The sequence below is a fragment of the Indicator indicator genome, chromosome 15, assembly GCF_027791375.1.
Source record: "Indicator indicator isolate 239-I01 chromosome 15, UM_Iind_1.1, whole genome shotgun sequence".
Taxonomy (NCBI): domain Eukaryota; kingdom Metazoa; phylum Chordata; class Aves; order Piciformes; family Indicatoridae; genus Indicator; species Indicator indicator.
The window spans coordinates 1,387,081-1,396,583 of record NC_072024.1 but is presented as its reverse complement, the minus strand read 5'-3'; positions in this window follow the sequence as shown (position 1 = coordinate 1,396,583).

Sequence of the window (9,503 nt, the reverse complement as noted above, 5' to 3'; positions counted from 1 at the left end):
CTCCTGGTAAGGATTCTTCCCTGACTGGCAGTTTACCTTCTGCCTGTGTGTTACATCCCTTGCAGTTGCCTCCTCCCAGTGTTCTGTGCCTTCTGAAGCACCCTGTTAAGGCTTCCAGCTGAGTGTTATGCACAGAAAGCTGTTGCAGCATCTTCCTCAGAGAATTCCACAGCTAGAAGGAAGTTGCACAACTCTTTTGCCACTGCTTTTCCCTCTTGTGTAGCCCAGGAATAGCTGAGAGATGGCTGTGGGGTGGGAACTCACTATAGAATGGCTCAGGTTGGAAGGGACCTCAGAGGTCATCTACTCCAACCTCCCCACCACGGGCAGGGACACCTCTCAGCTAGACTCAGCTGCTCCTCATCCAACATGGCCTTGAACACCACCAGGGAGGAGGCAGCCACAGCCTCCCTGGGCAGCCTGTGCCAAAGTCTCACCACCCTCACACTGAAGAACTTCTTCTTCAGCTCCACTCTAACCCTGCTCTGCCTCAGCTTCAAACCATTCCCCCTTGGCCTGTCTCAGACACCCTCATGGAAAGTCTCTCTGCAGCCTTCCTGCAGGATCCCTTCAGGTCCTGGCAGGCAGCTCTAAGGTCCCCTTGGAGCCTTCTCTTCTCCAGGCTGCACACCCCCAGCTCCCTCAGCCTGTGCTCACAGCAGAGCTGCTCCAGCCCTTGGATCATCTTTGTGGCCTCTGGACTCCTTCCAGCAGCTCTGTGTCCTCCTCCTGCTGGGGACACCACACTTGGGTACAGTATTCACAGCCTTCCATCCCTCACTGACTTGGACTCTTACTTCCAGTCCCAAACAGTACCTGGCCAGCTCCTTGTTAGAACCTGCATTGAAATTGGTGTTGCCAGGGTGATCTGAGAGTCCCTCCTGCCCCTGGGGTGGGCTTTTGCCTACATGGAGACTGCTGCTGGCTAGGTGCTGAGAGGTTTGGTCATTTTTAAGGAGCCCATTTGAATTCCTCTTTGGATGCATTTTTAGTCTGTAATGACAGGAAACTTTGCTGCAAACAAACAAAGCCTTTTGTGTTTCTTAATCTAATGTGCAATAATGGCCATTATTATTTTGTTTTTTCCTAATTAAAAATGCAATCTCTACTTAATTATTTGTTAGGGTTTTTTTTGGTGGGGTTGGGTTTTGTTCTGTTTTGTTGTTCCTCCTTGAAGTATTGAATTTGAGCTGGGAAATACTTGCAAAGGACCAAATGCTCTTTGATGAAATGTCCTAAATTTTCAAAGCTGAGCTTAAGTTTTACAAATCTGCATTAAAAAAAAAAAAATCACTGTTCTTGAGCATTTTTTTTTCCTGTGTGGTGTTCTTGGGAAGCTGGCATGAAGCTTGCAGGTGATCTCCCAAAGGTGGGGAAAAGATGACTTGGAGTGGCTATGTCTGGTCTTTGCCATTTACCAGGCAGGAAAGCAGCAGGTGAGTAGAAACTTCAACATGGTCTAGTGGAAGGGGTCCCTGCTCATGGCATGGGGTTGAGCCTTAAGGTTCCTTCCAACCCAAACCATTCTGTGAGCTGGTGGCAGGGGTGAGTAAAGGAAAACCCCTGAAGTCCTTAAAGATCATCTGGTTCCAACCTTCTGCCATGGGCAGGGACACCTACTACTAGACCAGGTTGTTCAAGGCCTCATCCAACCTGGCTTTGAACTCTTCCAGGCTTGGAGCCTCCACAATGTCTCTGGACAACCTGTTCCAGGGCCTCACCACCCTCATGGGGAAGAATTTCTTCCTAATGCCCAATCTGAATCCAGCTCCTTCCAGTCTTCAGCCCTCACCCCTTGTCCTGTCACTCCATGCCTTTGTATAAAGTCCATCTCCAGCTTTTCTGTAGCCCCTTTCAAATGCTGGAAGGCTACTCTAGGTCTCCCTAGAGCCTTCTCCAGGCTGAACAACCCCAACTCTCTGAACCTGTCTCATGTAAAAGGCATTCTCCAGCCCTCAGGTCATGGCCCTCCTCTGGATGTTCTTCAGTGGCTTGACTCTTGGGTCTATGGCAGCTACCTGATGGACTTGGGCCACTGAGTTCCCTGCCCCAGCAGCAGCATCTTGGCACAGTTGAGCTGCCCAGGTGGGTTTACCTCTGCACTGCCAGGTGTTCTCCTTCCCCTGCTGTAGCCGCCCTCAGAGAGCATTTGCCACCATCCATGAGGCTGCACAGGCCATTTTTCTGCCTCAGCAATACCTAAAAGCCAGCTGGATGCTTTCACCTCTGCAAGCTGCTTCCATTCACCTCCCTCAGCAGGTTCTGCCACCCCTTGTGTGGGACTCCATGCAGTAGCCTTCTACCTTTGGTGCTTTGTTGTCTGCCTTCACCCAGCTCCAGGTTCCCAGGGAATGTCTTTTGATCAAGAGTGGATTTTTGCAGTGCTTTTAAAACTCTTTCTGACTTTGTAGGTGATGACTTTTTTTTTTTTGGCCCATTTCCTGCTACTCTTGCTGGGTGCAGACTTCTAAATGTCAGCTCTGCAGTAGGTGTGAGGGAGCTGAAATCCTCATTCTGGGGAAAGAACTTGAGATCCAATGTTTTCACCTTGGCTGCACATCTGCTGCTGGTGGCACTGCCCTGGGCACCTATTTGCTGCCTTTTCTTATCATCTTGTCTCTCCTTATCTGCTGTCAGAGCATTGCTTCACATGCTGCAGCTCTGGGGTGGGGCAGAATGCTGTGGCTGTGGGTTCCCAAAGCCACATTTAAGAAAATACCTCAGAAAAGCTTCTGTTCCCATTCTGTTTTCTGGCAGGAAGATCTTAGAATCCCACCATGGAGTGCTTGGAAGGAACCTCTGGAGCTCACCCAGTCCATACCCCTTGCTCCAGCAGGGTACCCACAGCAGCTTGCAAAGGGGCACAATGCCCAGGGGGGTTGGAAGCTCTCCACAACCTCTCTGGGCAGCCTGCTCCAGCCCTCCAGCACCCTCACAACAAACAACTTTCTCCTTCTCTCCAGATGGCACCTCCTGGGTTCCAGTTTGTGCCCCTTGCCCCTTGTGCTGTCCCTGAGCACCACTGAGCAGAGTCTGGCCCCAGCCTCTTGCCCCCCACAGCTCCTTTAGCTCTTGCTGAGCATTGCTCAGCTGCCCTCTGGGGCTGCTCTTCTGCAGGCTCTCAACCCCAGGGCTCTCAGCCTTTGTTCCTCACAGAGCTGCTCCAGGCTCCTCAGCATCTTTGCAGCCTTCCCTGGACTGTCTCCATCAGTTCCCTGTCTCTCTGGAACTGGGGAGCCCTGGAGATCTTATGTGCTAAAAGAGCTGAAGTCCAAAGGTGTGTGAGAAATGGAGTTTTGGGTACAATCCATCAGCCTAACCTGATGGCTACAGCTAACAAGTGACTGCTGGGAGCTGTGGCCAAAGATCTTTGGCTTGAGTTGCTGCATGTTTGGTGGCAGTGCTGCAGATCTGGTTTGCTTCCACCAGAGACCACTCTTGTGCTGCAGTTGGAAGGGCTCTGGCTGTGGTACAGCAGCAAAGGCAGCAGTGGTGTTTGGCAGGTGAAGTGCTGGAAGGCTTCTGCCTGTGGAGCCTGCGTGCTCAGGAGGAGAATCGTGGAATTGTTTTGGTTAGAAATAACCTTTAAGGTCATTGAGTCCAGCCATTACCCCAGCACTGCCAGGTCACCACTGAACCATGGCCCTCAGCACCACATCTCCGTGGCTTTGAAACCTCTTGAGGGATGGGAAGTCCACCACTGCCCTGGGCAGCCTGAGCCAGGCCTTGACAACCCTTTTGGGGAAGAAATTGTTCCTCATGACTAGCCTAAACCTCCCCTGGTGCAACTTGAGGCTGTTTCCTCTCATTCTATCACTAAAACTAGGGGGAAGAGACCAACCCCCACCTTACTGCAACCTCCTTTCAGGGAGCTGTACAGAGCAATGAGGTCTCCCCTCAGCCTCCTCTTCTCCAGACTGAACAGCCCAGGTCCCTCAGCTATTCCTCTCCAGACCTTTCCCCAGCTTTGTTGCCCTTTTCCAGACCTGCTCCAGCCTCTCAATGTCCTTCTTGGACTGAGGAGCCCAAAACTGAACCCAGGATTCCAGGTGCAAGATGATTGACTCCAACCATGAAGCTAGCACTGCCAGGTCACCACTCAACCATCTCCCTCAGCAAGTGTGAGTCTTGAAATAGGACCTTCCTGAAGTTCTGTGAAGTTCCTTTTTGCCTCAAGCAGTGGTAATAAGGGTGAGAAAGGAGCCCAGTCTGTAACTGGTGAACCAACCTCCAGTGCAAGTCACAGGCAGGAACACTACTGATAGTAATATATTAGTATAGAGGTGACCAATAGGAATGCAGAGGTGATCAATATTAATATAGAGCTTTAATATTGGTATTGACTATACTAATACTGGAACAGGTTGCCCAGAGATGTGGTTGAGGCCCCATGGCTGGAGACATTCGAGGTCAAACTTGATGTGGCCCTGAACAACCTGCTCAAGGTGGAGATGTTCCTGCTGACTGCAGGGGGGGTGGACAGAGAGACACCCTGGAGGGTCCCTTCCAACCCAATGCATTCTGTGTGATTCTGTGTGTCTGATGGTGCTGGCAGTGGATCTAGGAGCTGAGGGAGCTGGGAGAGTTGGGACCTCTGATAGGAGGAGAGGCTGAGGGAGCTGGGGGTGTGCAGCCTGGAGAAGAGAAGGCTCCAGGGGGACCTTAGAGCTGCCTTCCAATGGCTGAAGGGATCCTGCAGGAAGGCTGCAGAGGGACTTTCCATGAGGGTGTCTGAGACAGGCCAAGGGGGAATGGTTTGAAGCTGAGGCAGAGCAGGGTTAGAGTGGAGCTGAGGAAGAAGTTCTTCAGTGTGAGGGTGGTGAGAGTCTGGCACAGGCTGCCCAGGGAGGCTGTGGATGCCTCCTGCCTGGGGGTTTCAAGGCCATGTTGGATGAGGAGCAGCTGAGTCTAGCTGAGAGGTGTCCCTGCCCATGGTGGGGAGGTTGGAGGGGATGAGCTCTGAGGTCCTTTCCAACCTGAGCCATTCTAGGATCCTTTGACCATTCCCAGTCCATGCCTGTTGGTCAGCTGTGGATTTGCCAGGCTGGGGGAGGGACAATGGTGTTCCAGTGTCCATGAGGAGCAACCTCCCACGCCCTTGGGCAGAGCAGAGATAGTGCCAATGCCTTGGGTGGATGGGTTGAAGGCTGGGCTGGATGAGCTCAGAGGTAGATTCTGTGACTCTGTGATGTTGTAGCAGATTCCTACAGGCTGATCACAAAGTGCAGCAGCATTGCCTCTGGGGATAAATTAAACAAAACAAAGGGAGGGGGAAGCCTAAGAGAAGGAACAAATAAAAGGCAACCAGACTTCACTTTATTAATATTTGTGAATAATTTGATTTCCCCAGCCTGCAAAGCCCAGAGGCTCTCCCAATAATGGCAGTCTGCATGCTATTAATTTTTTATCCTGCTCATTTGGGTGGAATGAGAAATTCTTAACAGGAACAGCTCTGGTGAAGTCCCACAACTCCATTATCTCCATCACATTGTGGTCCAGCCTCTCCTGCTCTGCCAAGGAGCCCTGGGTTTGCTAACTCCACCTGAAACACAAAACACTGCCTTTTTCTTTTCCTCTCCCCCCCTTTTGCTTTTATGGTAGAAGACTATTTTTTTTTTTCTTTAAAGCTGCCTTCAGGAGGAGAAAATTAACTCCAAAAGGAGGTTTTAAAGAAGCCTCTTTAACAGAACAAATCTCTCCTTGCTCATGGATGCTGCCTAATGGGAAAACAAACGCAACCCCCCAAATCCTGGGGAAGCTGCAGAGTTTTGCTTTGCAGATGAAGCCTCCACAGCTAAAGCTGGGAGCAGCACTGATGGAGCACTGCAGAGCCCAGCTCTGTGCTTTATGGACCTCAGCAGGCTGCTGGTCAGTGCCATGTGCTGCTTGCTGGTCCTTTGGGAAGAGCAGGGAGAGTGATGGCTCAGCAAGGGAAGGGTTAGTGCCAGAAGACTTGTAGGAGGTCTTTGTCTAACCTTTTGTTTTCGTTTTCTTTTTCTTTTGTTCTCTTTCCCTTCCTTCCCTTTCTTCCTGTTTCCACTTCACTCCCTTTTCCATCTCCCCCACTTTGATCCCTTCCTTTTCCTCCCCTTGATCCCTTCCTTTTCCCCCCCTTGATCCCTTCCTTTCCCCCCCCTTGATCCCTTCCTTTTCCCCCGCCTTGATCCCTTCCTTTTCCCCGCCTTGATCCCTTCCTTTTCCCCGCCTTGATCCCTTCCTTTCCCCCCCCTTGATCCCTTCCTTTTCCCCGCCTTGATCCCTTCCTTTTCCCCGCCTTGATCCCTTCCTTTTCCCCGCCTTGATCCCTTCCTTTTCCCCCCTGTGTCGGTGTGAGCTGAAATTCCCCCCCCACCGACAATAACCAGGCTAGCTCAGTCTGGAAGCAAATGAAAAGCTGTATTTACAAGCAGATGAAATGCAATGAATATGTACAAATATACAAAATTCACAACATTCACAAATATATACAATCAACAGAAAAAGCACAATCGATCTCCCTTTGCTTCCCCCCAAGGGGACCCTCCCAAAGGGGCCTCCCTCTCCCAGGAGCTTCCCCCCCAGACCCCCCTGGACAGAGAAGCAGAGTTTAGTTAGAGCAGAAAGTTGTTAACTTAGCTGCCAAGGTCAGTGTGTTATCTTCAGCCAGAAGAGAAGAAGAAACAGCAGCCAGACAGCCCAGCAACTGCCCCCACTGCCGAACGCAGAATGTGCAGAGTGCCCACTTTGTTTTGGGTAATAGTTCTTAAACATTTCTATCTATCCAATGGAAGTGTTTAGAACAATCGTTATTTTGCTTTCTTACACCCAATAGTGACTTATTTACATTCTTTCACTTTCTCTGTTCTGAACTTTGCAAGGAAAAATTAAAAAGACAGTTTCAAACCACCACAGTCCACCCCTTCTAAACAATTCCATTGGCTGCTACTATCATTTATCTAATCTAAAATAATATCTACAACACTAGGTGAATAAAGACCATAGTCCATTCCGGCTATCTCAGATGTAGATGATTCAAAAGAGTCAAATCACAGGAAAAACAGCAAACAGCTTGTTTCCTCGCAGATGGAGCGAAGAAAGGAACAGGGACTCTCAGGTGACTCAGGGCTCTCAGGGTTCGTGCACCGTAGATCTCATGAACTCTCCTCTTGGGCGCGATGCTGTATCTGCACAACACTCTGAATTTAACCTCTCTCAGCCAAAGTTAGATTTCTTTGTGGAATACACTGAATTTCACCATTTTCTTGCATCACCCAATAGGTGTGACCAGGACCTTCAGCAGAAACCACCCCTCGGACAGGTTTGGCCTCTCCTGAAGGAGAAAATACCCAAACAGTTTTGCCTAACAGATTCTTTTCTCTGATAACAGGAACTCTATCACCTTCTTCCTTTCGCAACAAATCTGATTGGGCAGGTCCAGCTCGATTCACTGAACCTCTACTATTCACCAACCAGGTTGCTTGTGCTAAATGTTTCTCCCAGTTTTTCAAAGATCCACCCCCCATGGCTTTGAGAGTGGTTTTCAGCAAACCGTTGTAGCGTTCGATCTTCCCTGCAGCTGGTGCATAGTAGGGAATGTGGAATATCCACTCGATGCCGTGCTCTTTGGCCCAGTTTTTTACAAGATTGTTCTTGAAATGAGTTCCGTTGTCCGACTCAATCCTCTCTGGAGTTCCATGTCTCCACAGGATTTGTCTCTCCAGGCCAAGAATGGTGTTACGTGCAGTTGCATGAGGAACTGGATAAGTTTCCAGCCATCCAGTGCTTGCCTCTACCATAGTCAGCACATACTGCTTACCAGATGGAGAACGAGGTAGAGTGATGTAGTCAATCTGCCAGGCTTCACCATACTTGTACTTGGACCATCGGTCACCGTACCACAAGGGCTTGATCCGCTTTGCCTGCTTAATAGCAGCACAAATGTCACAGTCATGGATGACTTGTGTGATAGCATCCATGGAAATGTCAATGGATCTGTCACGAGCCCATCGGTAGGTTGCATCTCTGCCTTGATGTCCTGACGAGTCATGGGCCCACCGAGCTAAGAACAGCTCACCTCGGTGTTTCCAGTCAAGATCAGGATCAGGATCAGAGTTTGTGTCCACCTGGGAAACTCTTGCAGCTAGATCTGCCTGATGGTTGTGTTGTTGTTCCTCAGTAGCTTTGCTCTTAGGAATGTGAGCATCGATGTGTCTCACTTTCACTGGGATTCTCTCAATGCGAGCAGCAATGTCTTGCCACAGATCTGCAGCCCAGATTGGCTTTCCTTTCCTCTGCCAGCCATTCTTCTTCCAGTCTTTCAGCCAACCCCACAAGGCATTGGCTACCATCCATGAGTCGGTGTAGAGATAAAGCTTTGGCCATCTCTCACGTTCAGCTACGTTAAGAGCTAGCTGGACAGCTTTTACCTCTGCGAATTGACTGGATTCTCCTTCTCCATCTCTCGCTTCTGCAACTCTGCGCGTTGGGCTCCACACTGCAGATTTCCATCTCCGCTTGTTCCCAACAAGACGACAGGAACCGTCTGTGAACAAAGCATATCTCTTTTCATCATCAGACAGATCACTGTAAGGAGGAGCTTCCTCTGCACGAGCTACTCTCTCCTCTGGAGGTTTAGCACAGCTTGTGCCTTCTGGCCAGTTTGTGATCACCTCCACCAAACCAGTTCGGACAGGTCCCAGACCCATCGCTTGGACTACCTCTCGCTTGATCTGGTCAAAGGCTGCTTGTTGCTCAGGACCCCATTGGAAACTGTTTCTCTTTTGAGTCACGTCATATAGAGGTTTCACAATCTGACTGTATCCAGGAATGTGCAGTCTCCAAAATCCCACTATGCCTAAGAAACGCAGAGTTTCTTTCTTGTTGATGGGATTTGCCATGGTGGAGACTCTGTTTATCACATCCATTGGGATGTGACGGCGACCGTCTTGCCACCGCACTCCCAGAAACTGGATTTCTCTGGCAGGTCCTTTCACCTTGTCTCGCTTGATAGCCAAACCAGCTTGCAAGAGAATGTCAAGGATTTTGTTACCTTTCTCGAAGACTTCTTCAGCAGTCTCACCCCAGACGATGATGTCATCGATGAACTGAATGTGTTCTGGAGCTCCACCTTTCTCCAAAGCATCATGGATCACTGCATGGCAGATGGTTGAACTGTGAATCCACCCCTGGGGCAAACGATTGAATGTGTACTGAATGCCTCTCCAGGTGAAAGCAAACTGAGGCCTGCATTCCTCTGCTATGGGAATAGAGAAGAAAGCATTAGCAATGTCTATGGTAGCATACCATTCGGCCTGCTTGGATTCCAGCTCATATTGGACTTCCATCATGTCTGGTACAGCTGCACTCATGGGTGGAGTTACTTCATTCAAGGCACGGAAATCAACTGTCAGACGCCACTCTCCATTCTGTTTTCTCACAGGCCAGATTGGACTGTTGAAAGGTGAATGAGTTTTGCTGATGACCTTCTGACTCTCCAACTGACGAATCAAGTTTTGAATGGGCAC